This window comes from Engystomops pustulosus, chromosome 4, assembly GCF_040894005.1.
Source record: "Engystomops pustulosus chromosome 4, aEngPut4.maternal, whole genome shotgun sequence".
Lineage (NCBI taxonomy): Eukaryota > Metazoa > Chordata > Amphibia > Anura > Leptodactylidae > Engystomops > Engystomops pustulosus.
This window is the reverse complement of record NC_092414.1, coordinates 207249205-207267141: the sequence shown is the minus strand read 5'-3', so window position 1 is coordinate 207267141 and position 17937 is coordinate 207249205.

Here is a 17937-nt window from a genome sequence, read left to right as displayed (position 1 = left end):
ATATATAGTATAGTATATAGTGACTTATAGTAAAGTATATAGTGACTTATAGTATATAGTGACGTATAGTATATAGTTACTTATAGTATATAGTGATGTATAGTATAAAGTGACTTATTGTATAGTATATAGTGATATATTGTATAGTATATAGTGACTTGTAGTATATAGTGACTTGTAGTATATAGTGACTTATAGTATAGTATATAGTGACTTATAGTATATAGTGATGTATTGTATAGTATATAGTAACTTAAAGTATATAGTGACATATAGTATATAGTGACATATAGTATAGTATATAGTGACTTATAGTAAAGTATATAGTGACGTATAGTATATAGTGACTTATAGTAAAGTATATAGTGACTTATAGTATCTAGTGACGTATAGTATAGTATATAGTGACTTATAGTATAGTAAATAGTGATGTATAGTATCTAGTGACGTATAGTATAGTATATAGTGACTTATAGTAAAGTATATAGTGACGTATAGTATATAGTGACTTATAGTATAGTATATAGTGACTTATAGTATAGTAAATAGTGACATATAGTATATAGTGACTTATAGTATAGTATATAGTGACGTATAGTATATAGTGACATATAGTATAGTAAATAGTGACTTATAGTAAAGTATATAGTGACTTATAGTATATAGTGACTTGTAGTATATAGTGACTTATAGTACAGTATATAGTGACTTATAGTACAGTATATAGTGACTTATAGTATAGTATATAGTGACTTATAGTACAGTATATAGTGACTTATAGTATAGTATATAGTGACTTATAGTACAGTATATAGTGACTTATAGTATAGTATATAGTGACGTATAGTATATAGTGACTTATAGTATAGTAAATAGTGACGTATAGTATATAGTGACATATAGTATAGTATATAGTGACTTATAGTATAGTATATAGTGACGTATAGTATATAGTGACATATAGTATAGTAAATAGTGACTTATAGTAAAGTATATAGTGACTTATAGTATATAGTGACTTGTAGTATATAGTGACTTATAGTACAGTATATAGTGACTTATAGTACAGTATATAGTGACTTATAGTACAGTATATAGTGACTTATAGTATAGTATATAGTGACTTATAGTACAGTATATAGTGACTTATAGTATAGTATATAGTGACTTATAGTACAGTATATAGTGACTTATAGTATAGTATATAGTGACTTATAGTATAGTATATAGTGACTTATGTCCTGGGGTGTGCAGCAGATGCCTGCATGACCCGTAGACTCCTCTGAAGAATCCTTTAAAGGTCATGTATCTTATAGGGATGTCCCTACAGCTCTGCATAGAACATCCACAAGGCTGCGTGTACCTAAGGCCTGTGTCTGGGAATACAGCTGCACATATACCTTGCCCTAGTCCCCCTGCAACGCAAGAAGGCCAATCCTGTGCCCCATTTTACAGGACGGGTGGACCCCTGAGGTCAGGCGACTGGTGGCATTGTGTGGCCAGAGTTTTAGTATTATTATTTTAGTGTTCCGGCTTCCTATGCGTCTCCTCTCGGCTACTTCCTGACGATATTGAGATATTTCCTCCTCCTCCGCCTCTTTCCGGTCCCTCGTTCCCGGATCTCTCGGGGGGGGTCACATGTCTCTCGTCTCCGGCGCTACTTCCCGTAATGTCGAGGCAACGTTTACTTTGTGGGTTCTGCGCGAATGTAGCTTCACATCTGTCAATTCTCTGAAAATTTGCCTAGAATAGGGGAGAGGGGCCTGCGGGTTTGTGGTCTGTGTGAAGCCGACTCGTCGTGCTGGGGATTGAAGTTCCTCAATAGCTGCAGAACCTCTTGGTGTCACTTCTGCAGATGGCGTGTGACACGTGTGGTTTTCATTTCACTGATATTTGTCAACTTTTTAATGTGGCATTTTATTAATTAAAGGGTATATGTGGTATTAAAGGGATTGTCCCACCACAGACACCAACCCATACTCCCTAGATCTAGGACTGAATGTCCCCTAAGTAACTAGCAGTCCGTTAGGCTGTACGGCCATGTCTAGAGACTACCCACATTCATTGTGTACGGCTGATACCACAGCTCCCTGGATACACTAGAGATACAACGTCACTTACTATAGAGGAGAAAACACCTAAAAGGAAAGTTATAAAACCTGAGACAAAACGGTAACGTCTGACGAAAGGTGATACACAGGAGAGTATGTTTCCTGGAGGTCCCCCGTCAGTCCCTCAGCTGACACCTGATATTCCACAACAGCCTGGAGGGGGGTGAAGAGCAAGAATCGGATTTCTTCCCAGATATTACGTCAGTGTTATAGTATAACCTCCAGGCTGTGGGGCTGGAGATAAGTATATACTATAAGGCAGTGATGGCGAACCTTTTAGCGGCCGAGTGCCCAAACTACAACCCAAAACCCCCCCCCTTATTTATTGCCAGGTGCCAATCAAGATTTCACTGAAAGCAGCATCTTTTAAGTTGCTTGGAACTGCGGGAAGATTCTTAGTCCTGTCTGGTGTCCTGGGGCAATGGCCCGGGTGCCACAGAAAGGGCTCTGAGTGCCGCCCCTGGCACCCGTGCCATAGGTTCGCCACCACTGCTATAAGGGATTATCCGATTCCTTAAAGTTACTTTCACGTAGTATCCCAGGGCGCGCGGCTGCACCCACCTCAGGAGCCTTAGGGGACATGAGGGGTTTCTCTTCCCCATACAAAGAGGCCAATACTGAGAACAATACTTTATAGGCCGAGGTCCTTGTTATAGATTTTCCATTCTGTTGCATAGGAGTTTCTGATGTGTGATGGAGGAGGATGACTATACCTGCGGGGGCCTGACATTTTTTTGTTTTGCTGATCATCAGGAAGTTCGGCCATATTGGTTATTAGATTTAGGAGACGGATAATTTACAAAGAGCGGCTCTGTCATCTGTATTCCATGGGGAGCGCACTTGTCAGAATGATTTCCCCTCTTGTGTCAGATCTCATAATGTCATTTTTTTGTTTTTTAAATATTGGTATCCATCATGATCCCCCTCCTGGTTCCCAACATACAGCTGGACATGAACTGAGACTAAATCTTTCCGGTTACTGAGGTTAATAAGGAACCAAAATTATTTATGTTTGCCAAATGTCAGAGAGAGAATTTTTAAAACATTTTTATTATATTCTGCAAAGTCGGAACTTTACATAATTTTCTTACCATCTGTTACTATTGCCCTGAGACTTGGGTCAAACACTTTGGATCTCCTTCCATAAGCTTCTCACAATGGTTGGTATTTGGGCCCATTCCTCCTGACAGAACTGGGGTAACTGATTCATGATTCTCTGGCTGCTTCCTGGCAGAGTGCCAGCACATAATGACTCCTACCAGCTTCAGGATCTTCACAAGATCTTTTGCTTTTGTTCTTGGGTTGGTGCACATTTCGGACCAAAGCACATTTTAATTTCTGGAAAACAGAACCCGTCTCCTTCCTGAGCAGTATGATGGCTGGACATTCCTATATATTGTCTGTACATGAGTATAATTATTTGTACAGACCAATGATGTACCTTTAGGTTTTCTGGAAATTGCACCCAAGGATGAACCACGTTTGAGCAAGTCCACAATTCTCTTCTTGACTGATTTCTTCAAATGATGTTCCACAAAGGAGCAGTGGGAGGGAATTAATTAAGATTGGCATTTTGAACGCCCGTCTTAAAATCCCCCCCCCCCCTTGCAGGCTAGCGCCTGTATTCACCTTAGAGGCTTAGTGAATATGGGCACAAACTTATGACTTGTAGACCAGATCGTATCTGATAAACACGACGTGCCATGCATTCACGCCTCCCCCCTGCCTTCTGCCTGTCCCAATCTCCATCATATTTGTGTTTTTATATAGTGTATGTAATCTTCTGTTTTTCTACTGTAGGTCTTTTTAGTCCAGTTATCAGAAAGGAACTAGGTCACCAGCAAAGAAAGGTGGAATGGAGTGTGGTCGGGGAATGTAGGGCAGGGTGATGTGATGTAGGGCAGGGTGATGTGATGTAGGGCAGGGTGATGCAGGGCAAGGTGATGCAGGGCAGGGTGATGAAGGGCAGGCTGATGAAGGGCAGGCTGATGAAGGGCAGGGTGATGTGATGTAGGGACGGGTGATGTGATGTAGGGACGGGTGATGTGATGTAGGGTAGGGTGATGTAGGGTGATGTGATGTAGGGCAGGGTGATGTGATGTAGGGCAGAGTGATGCAGGGCAGGGTGATGTAGGGCAGGGTGATGTAGGGCAGAGTGATGTAGGGCAGGGTGATGTAGGGCAGGCTGATGAAGGGCAGGCTGATGCAGGGCAGGCTGATGAAGGGCAGGCTGATGAAGGGCAGGCTGATGAAGGGCAGGCTGATGAAGGGCAGGCTGATGAAGGGCAGGCTGATGAAGGGCAGGCTGATGAAGGGCAAGGTGATGAAGGGCAGGCTGATGAAGGGCAGGCTGATGAAGGGCAGGCTGATGAAGGGCAGGCTGATGTAGGGCAGGGTGATGTAGGGCAGGGTGATGTAGGGCAGGCTGATGAAGGGCAGGCTGATGAAGGGCAGGGTGATGTAGGGCAGGGCGATGTGACGTAGGGCAGGGCGATGTGACGTAGGGCAGGGTGATGTAGGGCAGGGTGATGTAGGGCAGGCTGATGAAGGGCAGGGTGATGTAGGGCAGGCTGATGAAGGGCAGGGTGATGTAGGGCAGGCTGATGAAGGGCAGGGTGATGTAGGGCAGGCTGATGAAGGGCAGGCTGATGAAGGGCAGGGTGATGTAGGGCAGGGCGATGTAGGGCAGGGCGATGTGACGTAGGGCAGGGTGATGTGATGTAGGGCAGGGTGATGTAGGGCAGGGTGATGAAGGGCAGGGTGATGAAGGGCAGGGTGATGAAGGGCAGGGTGATGAAGGGCAGGGCGATGAAGGGCAGGGCGATGAAGGGCAGGGCGATGTAGGGCAGGGTGATGTAGGGCATGGTGATGTGATGTAGGGCAGGGTGATGTGATGAAGGGCAGGGCGATGTAGGGCAGGGTGATGTAGGCCAGGGTGATGTAGGCCAGGCTGATGAAGGGCAGGCTGATGAAGGGCAGGGCGATGTAGGGCAGGGTGATGTGACGTAGGGCAGGGTGATGTGATGTAGGGCAGGGTGATGTAGGGCAGGGTGATGAAGGGCAGGGCGATGAAGGGCAGGGCGATGTAGGGCAGGGTGATGAAGGGCTGGGTGATGAAGGGCAGGGTGATGAAGGGCAGGGCGATGAAGGGCAGGGCGATGAAGGGCAGGGCGATGAAGGGCAGGGCGATGAAGGGCAGGGCGATGAAGGGCAGGGCGATGTAGGGCAGGGTGATGTAGGGCAGGGTGATGTAGGGCAGGGCGATGAAGGGCAGGGTGATGTGATGAAGGGCAGGGTGATGTAGGGCAGGGTGATGTAGGGCAGGCTGATGTAGGGCAGGGTGATGTAGGGACGGGTGATGTGATGTAGGGCAGGGTGATGTGATGAAGGGCAGGGTGATGTAGGGCAGGGTGATGTAGGGCAGGGTGATGTAGGGCAGGGTGATGTAGGGCAGAGTGATGTAGGGCAGGGTGATGAAGGGTAGGGCAGGGCGATGTAGGGCAGGGCGATGTAGGGCAGGGTGATGTGATGAAGGGCAGGGTGATGTAGGGCAGGGTGATGTAGGGCAGGGTGATGTGATGTAGGGCAGAGTGATGTAGGGCAGGCTGATGAAGGGCAGGGTGATGTAGGGCAGGGTGATGCAGGGCAGGGTGATGTAGGGCAGGCTGATGAAGGGCAGGGCGATGTAGGGCAGGGCGATGTAGGGCAGGGCGATGAAGGGCAGGGTTGCCAAGGTTAAGGCATGACAGAGTGGTGCTCCAGGAGTAAAGCACGGGTGCACCACCAGCCTCACATAAAAGTCACGAGGGGACATTGTATTTGGATTGTATTGACACATGAGGACCATTGGCATGTACATGTGACATCTCAATGGCAGATCTCAGTCCGGATGGTTAAGCAGTGTTGTGTTGTATTGCTACACATCTCACATATGTAATGTCTTTCTGTACACAACCTGCCTCTAAATCCTAACAGAACGATCTTAGAACAAAGGTTGACATTTTTTTTCCTCTTCTGGTCTGAGGGAATTTACATACGTGAATGTAACTCCGAATCTTAGTCTTTGCAGAGTATCACTGGAAAGAGGAAACCTTGGCTGTAAAACGTGACAATTATCGGCATCAATCTAACCTCATGTTCTCCTTAGAAATCCTGGGACTGGACCTTGTAGATAGTCTCCATAGTCTCTATTGTTCCTTACACTGCTGACGTCATTTGTGCTTCCCGATTTACCAATATTTACGACCCTCCGGCACTTACAGGAGAAGACGAGGAGTCATTACTCTCTTGTTTTTGGGACACATCTCTAAATGACCTGTGGTCTATTCTTGGTCTTTGAAGATCGATATCTAACAGAGCAAAGCTGTAGGGTATAACAGTAACCAGCATATGATCTCTGCTGAGATCTTTGACCACGATGGGACCACAATGATGGATATCTGTTGTTCGGGATTAAGAACTTGATAGTCCAGGCGGCTTATATTGTGAGTCCATTCATGTGCTTGAGGGTAGAATCAGATAGAACCATGTAGAAAGTTATTGATACCTTCATCCTCTCTGCAGGATCTGAATCGGCCATTGACATAAACTTGATGTCAGCCAAAAGACTGGTGGCCAAGAGGTGACCTTCCTTACATCGATGCAGGATTGGCCCTGTCACTCCCGGAGACAATGTTGGGGCCTTGGTAGGACACCACTCCTTTTCTTATGTAAGATCATAACTAGGCACTCGGAATATGGTTTGTGCTAAACTATTTGTTAATACAATCTACAATACAGTCACGGTTTGGTCTGATGACTGCATCTTGATCTCAGGCCATGGGCAGAGCTATGAATGCTCGGGACTAAACGAAATACGCCATCAACTCAACGTATATGTGTGATGAAGTGTATAATGCAGGCATCGGGTGTATGTAAGAGGACGAATTTGGTCACTGGCAATGAAAGGTGGAAAGGAGAGTTTACGGGATGATGTAGGGCGGGGATGCCAAGGTAGAGGCGTCACAGAGTGGTGCTCCAGGAGTGAAGCCTCGCCTAAAAGTCAAGGCAGTAGTGGGCTGAGACAAGTGCTGCTCATTGTAACAGCCTGTGAATCTGCAGCACTGAGCAGTTTAGGGAACAGCCATAGCGCCCTAGAAGTGAGTGAGCGTAATCCTAAAAGTTGATTTTATGGTTCAATAAACTTTATTGCAAGTGAGCGAGAAGCCTACAAGTCAGGCACATGTTCGGGTCGCAGCCCCATATTTATCTATGACAAGGATCATAATCAAGCAGGACTCAAGCTCGAACAAGCAAATATGAACAAATCTAATATTAACTAAACATCTAGGGGTGGAGAAATAAGGGGGGTAGGGAAAGAGGGGGGGGGGGGGAGACAAGGAATCAATCACTACACATCAAGGTTAGGGGGGGTACCCCCTGTTGCTGAAACAGCGGTGCCCATGATTACAACATCTATATCCAAGAGGTTAGAGCAGGTGAGTTCCTGAACGTGTCCCATCTGTACCAGGTTTTGTGGAAAACATCATATTGATTGTTATCTAATGCTCTCAGTTCCTCCAATCGTCTCAGTCTGTCCATCTCCTCCACCCACATTAATCTGGTAGGTGGAGAAGTGGACTTCCACAATCTAGGAATTACCTGTCTCATTGCCACTATGCAGTGACGCAGGAGGCCTTTTTTAATGTCTCTAAGCCGCCCTGGGAGCATTGATAACAAAGCAATATCAGGAGAAATGCTCCCTGTGGAGCCGTATAGCTGCTTGTAGAGATCCCAAATGGCGTTCCACACTGCTGCCACCACTCCACAGTCCCACCACACGTGAAGCATGGTGCCCCTGTCCTTGTGACAACGCCAGCAAATAGGAGAAACTGAAGGGAACATGCTATGTAGGCGAGTGGGGGTTCTATACCACCTAGTTAGGATTTTAAAATTAGTCTCCTGGATTTTGTTGGACACCGACATCTTATGGGTTAAAAGGAGGGACTTTTCCCATTGTTCTTTGGTGAAGGTTTTACCCAACTCCGTTTCCCATGCCTTCATATATGGCAGTGGTAGGTCCTCCTCACCGCAACCCGACAACATCCCATAGACTAGAGACACTCCATGAGGAGTCAGTTTGGCCGAACTGCAGATGGACTCAAAAGCCGTAAGTGTGGAGGTTAAGGTTCCCCCGGGAGTCAGAGTTTGAATAGCACTACGAAGTTGGAGATACTGTAGCCATACCCCAGGATAAGGTCTCCTATCTCCCAAAATGTCGTTTAAAGAACGTATCCCTGTTGTGGATATTATCTCCCCCAGAGTCTTATGACGGCCATTGTCATTTAGTAAAATAGGGCATCTATTTAATGTTTCCGGCATTCCGGGAAGACCCATGACCGGGGACAAAGGACCGGGGACATTAATAAGTTTAACCCTGATGGCGAACTTGCCCCAGACTTTCAAGATGTGCGACATTAGTGGTGAGATGTTGTATAAGTCCCAATCACTCTTAGGGGGGAGCCAGAACAGATCTGGGAGATGACCATGATTCAGTAGGGAACATTCCAGGTCTACCCATAGCTTCCCGCTGTTTCGACTTGTCAGGTCTAGTACCACTTTACTTATGACCGCCCTATGGTAGCGTGAGAAGTCTGGAAGACCTGCCCCCCCCAATTCTTTGTGTCTTGTTAAGATGCTGTGTTTTATCCGTGGGGGGGAGTCCCTCCAAACAAATTTAGTTGCTAGTTTCCTGAGTCGATCTAGGAAAGCGGCGCTTAGATCTATGGGAACCGTCTGGAAAATGTAGAGGATCTTAGGCAGGGAGTCCATCTTAAGCGTATTCATCCTACCAAACCAAGAGAGGGAGAGGGAACTCCATGATTTGAGATCAGTTTCTATGTTCTTAAGCAGGGGCGCATAGTTCAAAGTGTAGATTTGGTTAGGATCTGATGGAATGTGCACTCCAAGATATTTAATATGCCCATTTGCCCATTTAAAGGGAAGGGAGGTGGTCAGGGAGGAGACCAGCTGATTCGGAATATTAATGTTCAAGATCTCAGATTTTTGGACATTAACCTTGAAATTGCTAACTCTACTGTATGCCTCAAACTCCCTCATAATATTAGGAAGACTTACTACCGGATCCGAGACATAAATGAGTAAGTCATCAGCAAACAGTGAGAGTTTATAAGGTTTTCCTTTGATCTCTAGGCCTCTAATGGAAGGGTTATCACGAAGTGCACAAGCCAAAGATTCCATCACTAGGATATAAAGAAGTGGGGACAATGGGCACCCCTGTCTCGTGCCATTACGAATGGGAAAGGGGGAGGATAACGACCCGTTAACCCTGACACATGCGGACGGATTTGTATAGAGGGCCATAATTCTGTTCCTTGTTTTTGCTCCCAAACCCAACCTCGTGAGAGTGGCCCCCAGGAACCCCCAATGTACCCTATCAAAGGCTTTTTCAGCGTCCACCGTAAGCAGACATAAAGGGGTCCCCGAGCGCCGAGCCCACGAGATTAGGGTAAGTGTTTTTAGGGTATTGTCCCTTGCCTCACGACCCGGAACAAAGCCCACCTGTTCAGGGTGAATTAAGTTTGGGATAAATGGGGAGATGCGTAAAGCTAAAATCTTGGAGTATATTTTAAGGTCGATATTAATCAAGGAGATGGGCCTATAATTTCCGCAGTGGTTGGGGTCCTTACCCGGTTTAGGGATAACCGAGATGTGGGCTCTAAGGGATTGTGGGTCAAAGGGACTGTCTATGTCTATAGAGTTGAAGAAGTCCGTCAAAGGTGTAGCTAGGGCTTCCCCGAAGACTCTATAAAATCTGGGTGTGAAGCCGTCTGGCCCAGGGCTCTTGCCCATTTTCAGTTCCTTTATTACCTGCAGAATTTCTTCTGAGGTGAAGTCGTTATCAATTGTAGAGGCTTCCTCTGGGGAAATTGAGTTTGGGAAATGAGATTCCAGATAGCCTGAGATCTCTTCCATGGAGCGAACAGGGTCAGTAGCAGGGACATCCAAATTATATAGAGCGGTGTAGAAGTTACTAAATTCCCGAAGAATCTCATTCGGTGAGTTAACTAAGGTGCCCTGGGGTGAGTATATGGACATAACTGGTGCCTGAGGGGTCCTAGGATGTAGGGTTTTGGCTAGTAATTTCCCGCATTTATCCCCATATTCGAAGTAATCTTTTCTCACCTTATCTCTAAAACATAGGCTCTTTTGATCTAATATTTGGAGGATCTTGTATCTAATAGTTGAGATTTCCGTCTTTAAAAGATCAGTTGGGGAGGATTTATTAGCGGTTTCTTTAGAACCCAATTCTGAGAATAAGGAGCTCAGTTTTGCAGAATTTTCCTTTTTAAGTCGTGCCCCATGTGCCATAAACACCCCTCGGATGGATCCCTTTAAAATCTCCCATCTAACTGGTATTGTAAGATGTTGGGCCTGACTTGAGGATATAAAGTCCTTGATTACACCCCGGACCTCAGCTTCGCATAGGGCATCATTTAGTAGGTTGTCATTTAATCTCCAGGAGAATTCCTTTGTGCGTTTACCCAGATGGCCTAGCCACCCGTACACCGGGGCATGGTCTGACCAGAGGGTGGAATCGATAGAACTCTTAGGGCCTCGATCTAACAGTTGGTGTGATACGAAGAGGTAATCTAGGCGGCCATAGCTATTATGGGCTTGAGAGTGATGGCTATAGTCTCTGACTCCCGGGTGAAGCACCCTCCACATATCTACTAATTTGAGGTTTAATAATGAGCGTCTCAGCCTACGTAGTGCCAGGTGGGAAAGTGAGGACCTACCTGTGGAAGAGTCCAGTGCAGGGTCAAGAGGGACGTTGAAATCGCCTCCTAGAATCAATGCAGATCCTTCAGCAAAGACAGCCAATTTTTTCAGAACACCCACGCCAAAAGACACCTGACCCTGGTTTGGAAAATAAACATTAGCAAGTGTGAAAACATTTCCCAGTAAGTCAATTTTAAGAAATATGTAACGGCCTTCCGTGTCTACCTCCGTGGCCAATATGGTCGGATGGAACGACTTGTGAAAAGCTATGGACACTCCACAAGCCTTCCTAGAGGGGTGAGGGCAGTGGTGCCATACAGGGTAATACTTATTGTGTAATTTGGGAATGCCGTCCACTTTAAAGTGAGTCTCTTGAAACATTGCTACCAAAACTCGTCTCTTATGGAGACGGTATAATATTTGGCTTCGTTTCTCCGGTTTATTTAGACCCCTGGCATTGTATGTACAGAAAGTTAATACCGCCATAGTTTAGGTAAAGGGGAGCTTAGATCATGTGTAGATAATGTAGTGAGGGGAAGGAGGAGGTTAGACCAGGAAAGAACGGGGAGGGAGGAAAGGGGTAAACAAACATGACAAACATAACATACATGAGAAAATGTACAACCCAGGCCCCTAATGAGCCTGGTAAATCTAAGAAAAGGCATAAAAAGCCAAGGCGATGTCCAGCACCGCAACCCTAAGGGGGAGACGAGGAGACCAATGGGGGGCGAGTCTCCCGGCACATCTCCGCCAAAAAACAGTATGTTCATAATACAAGAAAAAACATATTAAGCGCTTCAGAAATAGAATTTCAAATAATTAAAGATTATAAAAGCCCCTGCTACATTCCCAGAGGCAACGCAGCCTGTGATAAAACGAGGAGTACAGGTATTATTATAAACCACGTGAAAAAGATTATAACAGCATGGTAAGGAAAGCATAACAGGTAACCCTATCAAATAGATAAGTATAAAAAGAAAAACCGTTCAGGTTCCGGTAGAGTGACTCATAGCTCGGTCTGAGCCTCTTCTGCGTGTTTCCTGCCACCTCTCTCTCGGCGGTTGGACCGGGGCCGAGTTGATTATAGGCCACTCAGGTAAGGCTATCTGTGGCAGCTCGAACGTCCCCAGAAATTTCGGGAGGTCTCCGAGAGATCTGAATACAGCCGACTTCCCATTTTTCTTAGCAATCAGTTGAAACGGGTAGCCCCATCTATACGGGATGTCCCTGGATTGCAATTCCGTCAATAGAGGACGCAAGGCCCTCCGCAGTTGAAGGGTTCTCTTCGCTAAGTCTGGGAGAACAATAATTTTGGATCCACGGAACGTGATGTCCTTGAGCTCCCTTGCACGACGAAGTATCTCCTCTTTTTCCTTGAAGAAATGGACTCGACATAGGATGTCTCTAGGGCGCTCAGAAGCCGCCGGCTTAGGGCCCAATGTGCGATGGATACGATCCAGCTCAATTGGAGAGGCAGAAGGTTGGTTCAAGATCTCTGCAAAAAACGCTTGGGCCCACTCCTCAAGTTTAGATGGTTCCACGTCTTCATTTACGCCTCTAATCCTTAGATTGTTACGGCGGTGTCTGTTCTCAATATCTTCCAGGTGTGTCAAAATACTAGAGATATGGGATGCATGTTCCTGTAGAACTTGTGAGTGAGTGTCCAATTGATCTAGAATTTTCTCCTGGGCAGACTCCGCTTCTGCCACCCTGTGGCCAATGTGATGTATTTCTTTCTGCAAACCAGCAATGTCCCTTTTGTGAGATTCCTCCAGCCTTGAAAAAAGGTTATTAATTTCATGCCTGGTAGGCATGGCACGTATATGCGCCTTCCAGTCCCATTCTTGTTGGGAGACACTTGCCCCCTGGGATGGGGAAACATTGCCCCCTTGGCTTGCAGTGGGGGTGGGAGGTAGGGCCCTGTGGGGAGTGGAAGGCCATATTAATGTAGGGGAGGCCTGGGATGGAGGCACTTCTCCTCTGCTCCCCGATAGTGGGGGGTATTCTTCATGATGCCCCTCTGAAGGGGCACTCACCGTGATGCCCGGAGACTGCGGGGCTGACTCCTCCATTACACTCAGCTCCTGCTGAGCGGATGGCGCTGCGGTGAGAGGAAGACGGGCGGTCGCGGCCGCCATCTTGGACGCCTCGTGCACCGCGTCCTCAGGCAGCTCCGCTGTCCTGAGGAATTTGGTTATGGCTCCCGGGTCGGCTGTTGGGGGTGCCGTGGTCCTCCTCGGTCCCCTCCTGTGGACCATGGTGCGATCGGGGCTCTTGGCGCTCTGTATCACGGGTGATTGGCGGGAATGGCCGGGAGCTCGCAGTAAGTGCGACTTACTCCGCCATCGCCAAGCCACGCCCCCCCCTAAAAGTTGATTTTAGTAGGAGGGAGGCCATGGATAACAAATATAAGAAGATACCACAGTTATGTGACTGGATCTATGAGTAATGCCCCTGGTTTATCAGGATGGATTTTGATGGTGGATTTCTGTTGAGGTTTTAAGTCTCATAAACTCTTTGAAAATGAGAGGAGGCTTATAAAACATGACAACTTATAGCAGATATTCGGCAAATGTTAGTTATTAACCCCTTAATACAGGCTGAGCCCTCTCTTTAGTCCGTGAGTGTTTGCTGCATATTACAGTAAACACCCACCGGTACCACCCGCAATTTCCGCTGGCAAAGCTGCTGGTGGCATTAAAAAGCTGGCGGTGCTAGGGTGCTGCCATGTTGGCTTAGATCGTCAATTCCCGTCACTGGGGAGCAGCAATCTGTTGCTATGAAAGCCTGGGGTCTTACAAAGACCCGAGGCTGTCTCGTTTCATACTATGTATTACAATGTGCAATTTGCACATTGTAATACATGATCAGTAAAATCCCCATATACTGACATACAATAGTATGCCAGTATATAGTAGGTTCAATCAGACAAGCTAGGGTTAAAGTAGGGGCCTGAAAATAGTAAAAATAAATAAATAAATAAAACCCTGTAACCGAAAATAGCCGAAAATAAGTCGAAAACCTGTCATTGCCAGTGAAAGCCGTAAAATCCAAGCATACAAGAAAACATCTCAAATGCATTTTTTCACCAATTTCACTGCATTTGGAATCTTATGTCTTACGCACAAAACAAGCCCTCACACAGCTCTGTACATGGAAAAATAAAAGCTCCCAAAAAAGGCTTAATCGTTAAGGGGTTAAGTTATTTGGGTGGTATGATGATCTAAATAAAATGCATAAAATCTAGACTTTTTTCAAAATTTTTGCTAATTTTTTTTTTCTCATTAATAAACCCAAAACATGTAACCCAAATTTTCAACTAATATGAGGTTCCGATGTTATACATGTCTTGGTCAGGAAGGTGACGGGATAAGTTCAGAGTCCATGGTGCATAGGGAGAGTAACCTGCTTATCTGTATTAAGTGTTTAAAGGGATTTCCCACAAACACAAGTAATGCCTTAACCACAGGATAGGGCCTAACTTGGTGATCACTGAGACCCCCACCGATCACAAAAATGAGGGGTCTGATGGGGTCCCAGGTACCTCCGTCAGACCCCTCGTTGCTCTGTCAGAGTGATGGAGCAGACGGCCGCGCATGACTCTATGGAGCTGACGGAGATTGGCGACTCTGACGGAGCGACGAGGGGTCCGCCGAAAGTACATGGGACCCCATCACACTCCTCGTTTTCGTGAGGATTGGGCCTAACTTGAGTTTGGGGAAAAACCCCTTTAAAATTTTCTCTGTATGAGGCACAATGCTGTCAGATGACAGGACGTGTGGTGTAAGTTGTAGGCGCGGAAGACCAGGTAAGTACCAGTTTATTTTTTTAACCACCCTCCCCCCAACCCCTTTAAGGGTGCTCTTGCTTCCTCAGGGAAGTTGGAATTATGAGGTTTTTCATTTTGGATGATGATGTGACTCCATTCTATTTCTGTAAAGTAAATTATGGATAGATTGAAGATTAAAGAATTCAGAAAGTAGAAGTCGGATTAGTAGGGCGTCACATTCAGACAGTGATCCCAAACTCACAGCTATGAAAACTCTCAAAGGGTTTCACAGAAAGAAAATAACGCTGCTAGAATGTTCCAGGCGATCCCCGGATCCCTGGAAAGAACTAAAGCTCGGAATTTATAAAAGGAGCTCTAATCCAACATTCCTGACCCCTCTCTCCTGTGATGTCACAGCTATAGTGATATATATATATACAGATATATGGCTGCGCTTGATCGTTGGGTCCGGCACAATATGAAGCAAACAATGAGACAAATATTTGACGGTGTCGATGATGAAGAATGTGAAGTTACTTTCTATCCTGAGAAAAACTTTCTAGAATCCTGATTATTATTCGGTTATCTGGATGCGGTGCTTACCTCCGCTCCGTGCTCACTGCTCCGCCGCACCGATGTCAAAGATCTGATTTCAGAGGTGACACGCTCAGTTTTTTGTCATTAAAATGTTAGGGCAGCGAGAAGCGAGACGCGGCGGCTATCTGCGTCTGTACGATGTTATCAGCCGCTCTGTGACATTATACCAGACAAAGGAACCTGTGTCACCGGCCGCGGGGCTAATGAAATGCTGATTAATAAAGTTCACCTGCATAAAGATGAGCGGAGCGCCACATCACACGTCTCCTGGATCGCGTCCATCACGGATTGTTTACTCTGATGGTAAAGAACCAGGGGAGAGTATGGTGACCACCTCTCTATGGTTATATGACCCATCACAAAGGGGATAGAGAAACAAAAATATGGCTCCTTGAGAGAAACAAGACAAGTGGCGAGGGAAAGGGTGTTAAATCTTCGCATTTCAGGAGTCTTGTGGACATGCTGGGAGATTGGGACGTTTGATGTATGTTGGAGAACCTCTACGATGTCTATTTTGTGTCACCCAATAATGACGAAGCAATTTTCCAATGATTTGTACTTTTACCATTGTAGAAGCCAAGAATCTGAAGTAATAACGCCTGATGGTAGGATGGCTCACAATTGGAAAACAAATTCAATTCTGGCTTTAAAAAAGGGCTGCCATGTTGTAATGCGGCTGATAGTGGATGAGCCCTATTGGTAAAACCATACAGTTATCCCTACGTACTGGCTGATCCTACACTAGATGGTAGACGACAACTTGGCGATGTTTCCTACTTGCGCCAACGTTAAACAGAACAAATCACAGGAGGAAGTGCGAGAAAACAAAGTTAAAGACTCAGAACAAGACAAACGGAAGGTAAGTAGGTGAGCAACATCAGAATAAAGCAATAATGAGTCTGCTAGCAAGCAATTGGAAGAAACAAAATTAATTTCTTATGGGATGTCCGAGTCCCAGTCCGGACATGATTGGATAGGCCCCCCTATCATCTGAACAGAACTGGAAACAGACAAGCCTGGGAGGAATGTGAATGAAAAAATCATCTGCAGCAGCCTAGGAGACAGACTGGTGTGGAGGAATATAATTAAGACAGCCAGGAGTGAAATAGGACAGCATTCAGACTACTGCAAGACAGAACGTAAAATAGTAGAAAATCACATCCACTGCTGTCATTTAAGGACAGAGGATGATGCTGAAGCCTGAACTGGAGACGTGTTACACAAGTTTTTCAAACTCAAACCCCTCTCTGATGCCTGTATGGCCTCTGCTTTGTGCACTGGAGCCATGTTGGAACACACAAGGGCCTGCTCCACACTGTACACACAAAAACCGAGACTTACAACTGTCCAAAATGTCATGGGATGCCGATACATTTCTCTATTCTGGAAGGCTGAACAGTGATAAATGCCCCAACAGCATCATTATTGCTCCTCCACAAAGCTAAAGAGCGGGGACACAATGCCGGCAGAGAGGTAATGTTTTCCTAGCCAATAGCTTAGCTGTATGGACGAGGACTGCATATTATGCACCGGGGCCATGACACTCAAGGAAACAATTAGCTGTGAACTACGGGCGGCATGGTGGCTCAGTAGTTAGCATTACAGCCTTGCAGCGCTGAAGTCCTGGGTTCATGTCCCAGGGTCAACATCTGCAAAGAGTTTATGTGTTCTCTCCGTGTTTGCGTGGGTTTCCTCCGGGTCCTCCGGTTTCCTCCCACACTCTAAAACATACTGGTCGGTTGATTAGATTGTGAGCCCCATTCATCAGGTGATGAAAACTTCAAGACAATATTCCCTTTCTTCACAAACAGTTAATAAAACTATAATTGTGTCATTATACATTGCAACATGTTTGGTAAAAAAACAGGATCTCACAGAGCTAAAATAGTTATTCAGAGAGAAAGGGATGTAGTAAAGTTACAAAGAGCACAGCAGTGTGAGGACACGCCCCCGGTGCACTTAGAGAAGCTACAATGATGGAATATAAATCAGAATTTTACATTCCTTCTATAACTAACAACATACACAAAGTTATGATGGCACATAGCTCCAGGGACACTGACTGACACAGTCCTGCTGCTACTCCACAAAGGTCTGGGGACACATCTCTCCAGGTACAATACAAACTGGAGGCAGTCTGTATGGTCACAGATATTATCTGCTTCCACGTGTGGTAGGAGATGCTGCAGACGGATGCTCTAGGTCAGCAGTTCTCAACTTGTGGGTTGTGACCCCTTTGGGTGTAGAAAAACCCTTTCACAGGGGTCACCAAAGACCATGCAAAATATGTGTTTAGTTAGGAACCAAGACACCGCAGGGCAGAGGAACGGCTCCCACCGCCTCCGTGTGAGGGTGCACAATCTGTGGCATAGTAGAAGCGGCACGTGCAACACATGATGTCAGCACGTTTTTCCCATATGCTAGTACTGTGGGGCAACACTGTGAGACTACTGGTTACTAGGGGGGTCACTGTAACTGAAGGCTACTCGAGGCAGGCACTGTGACTACAGGGGGCAGGCTCTGTGACTACTGGCGGGCACTGTGACTGCAGGGGGCAGGCTCTGGGACTACTGGGGACAGGCTCTGTGACTACTGGGGACAGGCACTGGGACTACAGGGGGCAAGCGCTACGGCTACTGAGGGCAGGCACTGTGACTGCAGGGGGCATGCTCTGTGACT